This window comes from Oryctolagus cuniculus, chromosome 2 (assembly GCF_964237555.1).
Source record: "Oryctolagus cuniculus chromosome 2, mOryCun1.1, whole genome shotgun sequence".
Classification (NCBI taxonomy): domain Eukaryota; kingdom Metazoa; phylum Chordata; class Mammalia; order Lagomorpha; family Leporidae; genus Oryctolagus; species Oryctolagus cuniculus.
The window spans coordinates 126,384,060-126,390,551 of NC_091433.1; the positions used below are offsets into that span (position 1 = coordinate 126,384,060).

The 6,492-nt window shown below is 35.3% G+C and overlaps 1 pseudogene; it reads right to left on the reverse strand.

The window, feature by feature from the left end:
• Window positions 1-5,767, reverse strand: part of LOC103347788 (U3 small nucleolar RNA-associated protein 18 homolog pseudogene) — an 84,487-nt pseudogene extending 78,720 nt beyond the window's left edge.
• Between the last annotated feature and the right edge of the window lie 725 nt (window positions 5,768-6,492).

The following is a 6,492-nucleotide window of genomic DNA, read 5'->3' on the forward strand; positions in this document are numbered from 1 at the left end:
TGGGGTTGGATAATACTTTATTATAAGGACTGGCCTACAGGTTGTGACCTCCAGATAACAACAGCCACCTTCACACATCTGCCATTTATATCAATTAGAAATGTGACAGACATTGTGAAAATGCCCACTGGGGAGGAGAGGAAAGCCAAGAAGCTTCCATTGAGCTTTTTAGTTGAGGCTCAACGATGGCTTGAAAGAGAACATCCCTGTGAGAATTAGGTCACTCCAAGCAACATCTTTTACACTTACCAGGTAGAAGTGATAGTGACTTCATTGGTTACTTCATAGTGTGTAGTGAAATTATATCATTTATTTATTATTTATTTGAAAGGCAAAGTTGCAGAGAGAAAGAGAGAGGCAAAGAGAGAGAGTTGATTTGCTGGTTCACTCTCAAAATGGCCACCAAGGCTCAACCTGGGTCAAGACAGACAGGAGCTAGAACTCCATTTGTGTAGCCCATGTAGGTGGCAATGGCAGGGTCCCAAAGACTTAGGGAATCTTCTACTGCTTTCTCAGGTTCATTAACAGGAGGGGAACTGGAGCAACTGCGGTACAAATTATTACTCATACATCATGCCAGCATTACAAGTGGCAGCTTAACACATTGTGCCAATGCCAGCCCCAGAAATTATGTAATTTTAAATAAATATTGTGTTTAATATGTTTGAAGGTTTACTTCTGAGAGCTGATACTAACTCATTTAACCTATCATTATTATGCCTTCTAAAAGCTGACAATGATTAACACTGTTAAGCACCTCCTACCTTTGCATACTGTGCCATTGGCTGCTGTACTATTTTTGTCTGATCAGGGCCAGGTACTTTTTTCAGATGCAGAACAGTAAGTTGACATGCTCTGTGTCCATTCTAGTGTAGAGCAGTTCAATACCAATCTCAGATTTCCTGAGCACTCTTTACCTTTGTGATGAGATTTTAATATTTTTATTAATTTTATTCTAAATTTTCACAAGCAGTATGCTAGGTTGGAGGTAGATTATCATTACTCACTTAAAAGAAAATAATAACTGCAGTTTTCCACATTCCAATCCTTGCCCTCGAAAGAACAAGATGAAAGCCAGATCAAATTTCCTGTTTATATTAAGTCAGTACTTAGATGGGAAACAGAGGAAAGGGGAATCTTCTTTGCTTATATACACAACACAGAAATCATTGTCTTTCTTTCCTCTATAAAAATGATGGGGAAAAATACCTTTCCTCTATAGAAAAGGGTAAAATGAATCCTGATACCCATTCTAAACTTACTAATGTAACATTTTGAAAGGCCAAACTACTCTTCCCCAGCCTCTCAGGGTCTTTGCTTTCTAATGATGTAGAAGATATCCTCAAGGTCCTGAAAACCTTATTTTTCTTTGGAATGTAACCCCACTTATGCAGAGTTAATTAACTCTAGCTATACAGTTTTCTTTTATCTATCCAACTGCAAATCAACTAACCAGGGCTTGCTTTTTGTCCAGGATTCTAATTTATTTAAAATTTTGTTTTAAAGCAACTAACTTTGTAGAAAGATTTTTTTTTAAAAAATTATGTTCAATACACCCTACACTTCTACAAATGTTTATTTGGATTTGGTAAAGTGGTAATACTAGCCTTGTAAAACAAATTGGCAAGTATTCAATCCTTTTCCATTTGCTAGAAAAGATTGTGAAGAATTGCTGTTATTCTTGAAATATTTGATAAATTATCAAGTGAAACCATCTGGACCTGGACATTACTTTCCTGGAAAAACATTTTGCTATGATTTAATGAAATTAAAGAAAACTAATTATCCAAAAACATTTTTTAAATGGTAGGGCAGACTACTGAAAGATGGCCAACACTATCAGTACAGGGACCATTGCAATAAGATCTTGCCGTAAGGGAGACAAATTGGACTCAACTCTTCCTCCAACATGGATAAATGGGGAATTATAGCAAGTGGCAGGGTCAGGGGCGGAGAAGGAAATTATAAAAAGTGGTTTCTGGCTAACTGACTTGATAAGATTATCAATGAAGATAGAATAAAGTGATAAGATAAAGGTGGATGGACACCAAACCTAGGGGATTTTCACTAAACTGATTCAGCAGGATTCTTGCTCCAACTGAATTACACAAGGAAGAGAAGGAAGCTCAAGTTTAGACATGATCAAATAGTTAACAAAGAGATGTCTGGCTAGAATCTCAATCAACGGAGAGAGTGTTTTTACCAATACCTTCAATAATGTTAGCAATATTAAAGATTTTTATTTCATCTTGGGAGGGCTTGGATACTATGATTTTTGAGAAATTTGCCCATATCAAATAAGGTGTCAAATTTATGTGAACGGATTTTGTAATACTGTCTATTTTTCCTTCTTGAACTTGTTTACTTACATTATTTGAAATACAGAAAGAAAGAGAGATAAAGACAGAGCTAGACATCTCTCATACGCTTGACAATTCCCCTGTCAAGGCTCACCAGGCCAGTACTGATCACTAGAAATGCAATCTGGGTCAACCACTTGGGTCACAAGTACCTAACACTTGAACCATCACCTGCTACCTCCTAGGGTGTGCCATTAGCTGAAAATTGGAAGTGGAAGCAGAACTAGAATTTAGACCTCAAGCAGTGTCTTAACTGTGAAATGCCCATCCTTCTCCTTTCTATTTTATTTTTTTTTAAAGATAGCTGGGTCCATAATAGTATCTCCTATTTCAGTCCTAAAATAAGTGACGTGTATCTTGCATAACCTTCTTCTTAAGGAAGAAGCTTTTGGTGTCATGGACTTTCTATTCTAATTCTTTTTAAAAATTCTGTTCTAGGTATTATTTCTATCCTGTGTTGCTTTTAGCTGTTTTTTGTGATCTTGGTAATTGGTTTGATACTTCCATTCTTTTCTAATATTAGTAATTAATGATATAAAATTCCCCTTAGAACTTTCAGCTGCGTTCCACAAATGATAATTTTATTTTTGATCAGTTTTAGATCTTTTCTAATTGGAGTCTCTCTCCATGAGTCAATTATTCTGTAAAAGTGCTTTTGTTCAATTTCAAAGTATTTCAAGATTCTTCCTTTTGTTGTTCTGTTACTGATTCCTACTTTAATTCCATGAAGTTTATACATAATTTTAAACTTTTACATGAGTTTGTAATATTACCCAGAATGTGGACTAGCTTGGTTTCCATCCTGTGTACATTTGAAATGAATATACATTTTGCTGTTTTGAGTGGAATGTTCTATCAATGTCAATGAAATACATTTGGTGAATATGATAGTTCAGTTATGTTGTGTTTTGTGGATTTTATGCCTATCCATTATTGAAATAGAGTCCCACAGTCTCCAACTACAATAATGACGCTCTCCCAGATCTTGCTGCTTACATTTCTGAAGCTCTCATGTTAAGTGCATACACTTTAGGCTTGTCATGTCTTCTCAGTAAATCTACCCTTCCTTCACTATGTAATGTTCCTATCTATTCCTAGTAATTATTTTTGTTCTTAAGTTTTTTTTTTTGTTCCAATGAGATGTGATTTACATAAATCTAACCATTAGAAATGAGTTTCTTACTGTAAATACATTGTAGGTGATATTAATTTTAAATATTGTGGCATTCTTATTTTTAAATGGATGTGTTTTTACTGGTGGTTCAATGCGCTTGCTATTATGTTTGGTTGTAAGGTTACTGTTTTATCTTTTCTGTTTACTTGTTTTATTTTTTTGCCTATGCTTTCTCTTTCCTGCTTTCTTTCAGGAATTTTGAACATTTTTTACTGAATCAATTGTGTTATTGAGACTATTTTTAAAATAATATTTTGAGGGCCAGTGCTGTAGCATAGCAGGTTAAGCCACTGCCTGTAGTGCTGGCATCCCATTTGGGCAGCTGTCTAAGTCCCAGCTGCTCACTTCCAATACAGCTCCCTGTAATGTACCTGGGAAAGCATTGACAGATGGTCCAAGTGTTTGGGTCCTTGCACCCACATGGAAGACCTGGATCAAGTTCCTGGCTCCTGGCTTCAATTTGGCCTGGTTTGGGCTATTGCAGCCATTTGAGAAGAGAACTGGCTGATGTAAGACTTCTGCCTCTCTCTATATTAACTTCACCTTTAAATAAATAAATAAATCTTTAAAAAGTAAATAAAGTAAATAAATATTAAAGTAAATACTTTGAGCAGTTGCCTTCAATCACTCAATGCCTCAGCATTACAAAATAATACTTAACTTTGAACAGTCTACTTATTTTATTATATCACTTCCAGTAGAATATAGAAAAATTACCTTTAGCTAGGTTCCTTTCCATCTCTCCTCATGATTGTGTTTATGATCTCCTTATGACCTTGAATTGCATTTATATGCACTAAAAACAGCATGCTATTTTTTGTTTCAGTTCTCAAACATACTTAAAGAAGTCAAGAAGAGAACAAAAGTCCATTTTATTAATGTCAGTATTTATCATGTATCCTGTTCTTCCTTCATCCTAAGGTCTTAAATTTCCTTGTGGCATAATTTTTCTTCTGTCAAAAGAATTTTCTTCAATAAAATTTTTGCAGCAGTATGCTAGCCATGTATTCTCTTAATTTCCCTTTTTTGAGATGTCGCTATACCATTTTCATTTTTGAAGAATATTTTCACTGGAGATAGACATTTGGGTTGACAGTGGTTTTCATCCTGCACCTTACAAATATTGAGCCAATTCACCTCAATGACCTCAATGGTTTTTGATAAGAAATCTGCTGTTTTTCTACCCATTGTTCTCCTATAAGTAATATATTATTTTTCTCTAGTCACTTTCAAGATACCTTGTGTTTAATATATAGTGTCTTGATTATGATGTCACTGGCATATACTTATTAGTGTTTATTTTGTTTGACATTCATTGAGATGATTGGATCTATTTGTGACTTTAGCCAGTTCTGTTAAGTTCTCGGCCATCAATTCTTCAAACACTTTTTTGCACTGTATTCTTTCTTATCTTTGAGAAGTCTAATAACATGCATGTTGAATCTTGTGATATTACTAATACAACTGTAAGTCCTTGAGCATTTTTATTGTCTTTTTATTATCTTCTCAGCGTGGATAATTTTTAGAGATCTAAGTTTGCTAACTCTTCCTTATGTTATCTCCTTTCTGATATTACACTCATCTAAATATTTAGCTGATAACATGAGATTTTATTTTTTAAACACATATTGAAGATTTTATTGTTTGTTAATTAATGAGGGAACCAGTAAGATATTAAGACTGGTTCAAAGATATTTGAACACTACATTCTTTTTGGGAATTTACAAAATTATATTTATAAGATTTTTTAGGCTAGACATAAAGCTAATGTGCTCCAGAAAATGAATTGCAAATTTGATATTTTTCAAACAGATGTTCTTTAAATCTACCATAAAAAAAATCACAATTTACATATAATTTCACTAAGTCCAAGAATTCGGAATAACAGTAAAAAGTGAGTTGAAGAAAGTGCAATAAATTAGATAACCCTTAACTGGGCCCTAGCTCCTCCCCATCTGGTGATGAAAGGACATTCTGCCTACCTATTTGCTTCATTTCTAAGTTTCTGGTAAGTTTTCATAAAAGCAGGTGAAGAGTCATTAGACTAAGAGAAGAAACACTTAAGGAACACTATGTATTACACAGTTACAAAGTACGAATACTTCCTAGTTAGGCTGAGCAACCTTGCTACCGGGTGGTCCACATACCAGTTCTGGACACAGAAACCACAGGATCTGGGGAAGGTGGGAGTCAAGCGTTCACCACAGAACTGGAACATAACTTGCATTCTCATCCCCTCCTCTGCCGCCCAGCTCCTGCTTGGGCTGAATTAGTTTAATTTAAGGATCCTCTCATTTTCTTGCTATTGTTATCACTGACAGAAAATGAGTCTCTTTCCTTAATTTGCAGAACACAAAAATAAAATAAAACCCACTCACACAGGCATTTCTATGGACTTCTGTGCAAAGTTTAAGGGAGAAAGAGAAGATTTACATTTCAAATGAAAGCAACTTGGCCATTAGCAATTCCTGTACCCAAAATGACGCTCCTCCTTCTGTTCCCTTCTCAGATCCTCCCTCCGCTATTCATTCTCTTTCTCTCTGACCAATCTACGGAATTATCTTTTTAAAAATCTCCCTGATTGTTAATAACTGAGATGCTCTTAGTTTTATGTTCACTTTATGCAGTTTTTACATTAAAATGTGGTCTGAAATGACATTTCATCTCCCTCGGAAAATGTCTAGTCCTGATTGATAAAGCACTTTTATAATACAGCATTGCATCAGTCCCCTCCCTCCACCCAACACACTGTCATTCTAGCCTTGCTCCCTGTTTCCAACTGAAGTAGAGGAAGTGGGGCTTAATTTTTATTATAGGTCCTTGCCATGTATAAAGAGAGGAGTTCTTAATGCTGGCATATATGAAGTAAGTTTTATTCCAAAGGTGAGAAAGTGAACTTACACACGCAGTAGAGCAGAGATGGAGAGTGGGCCAGAAGGAGAATTGGAGAGGAGGAGT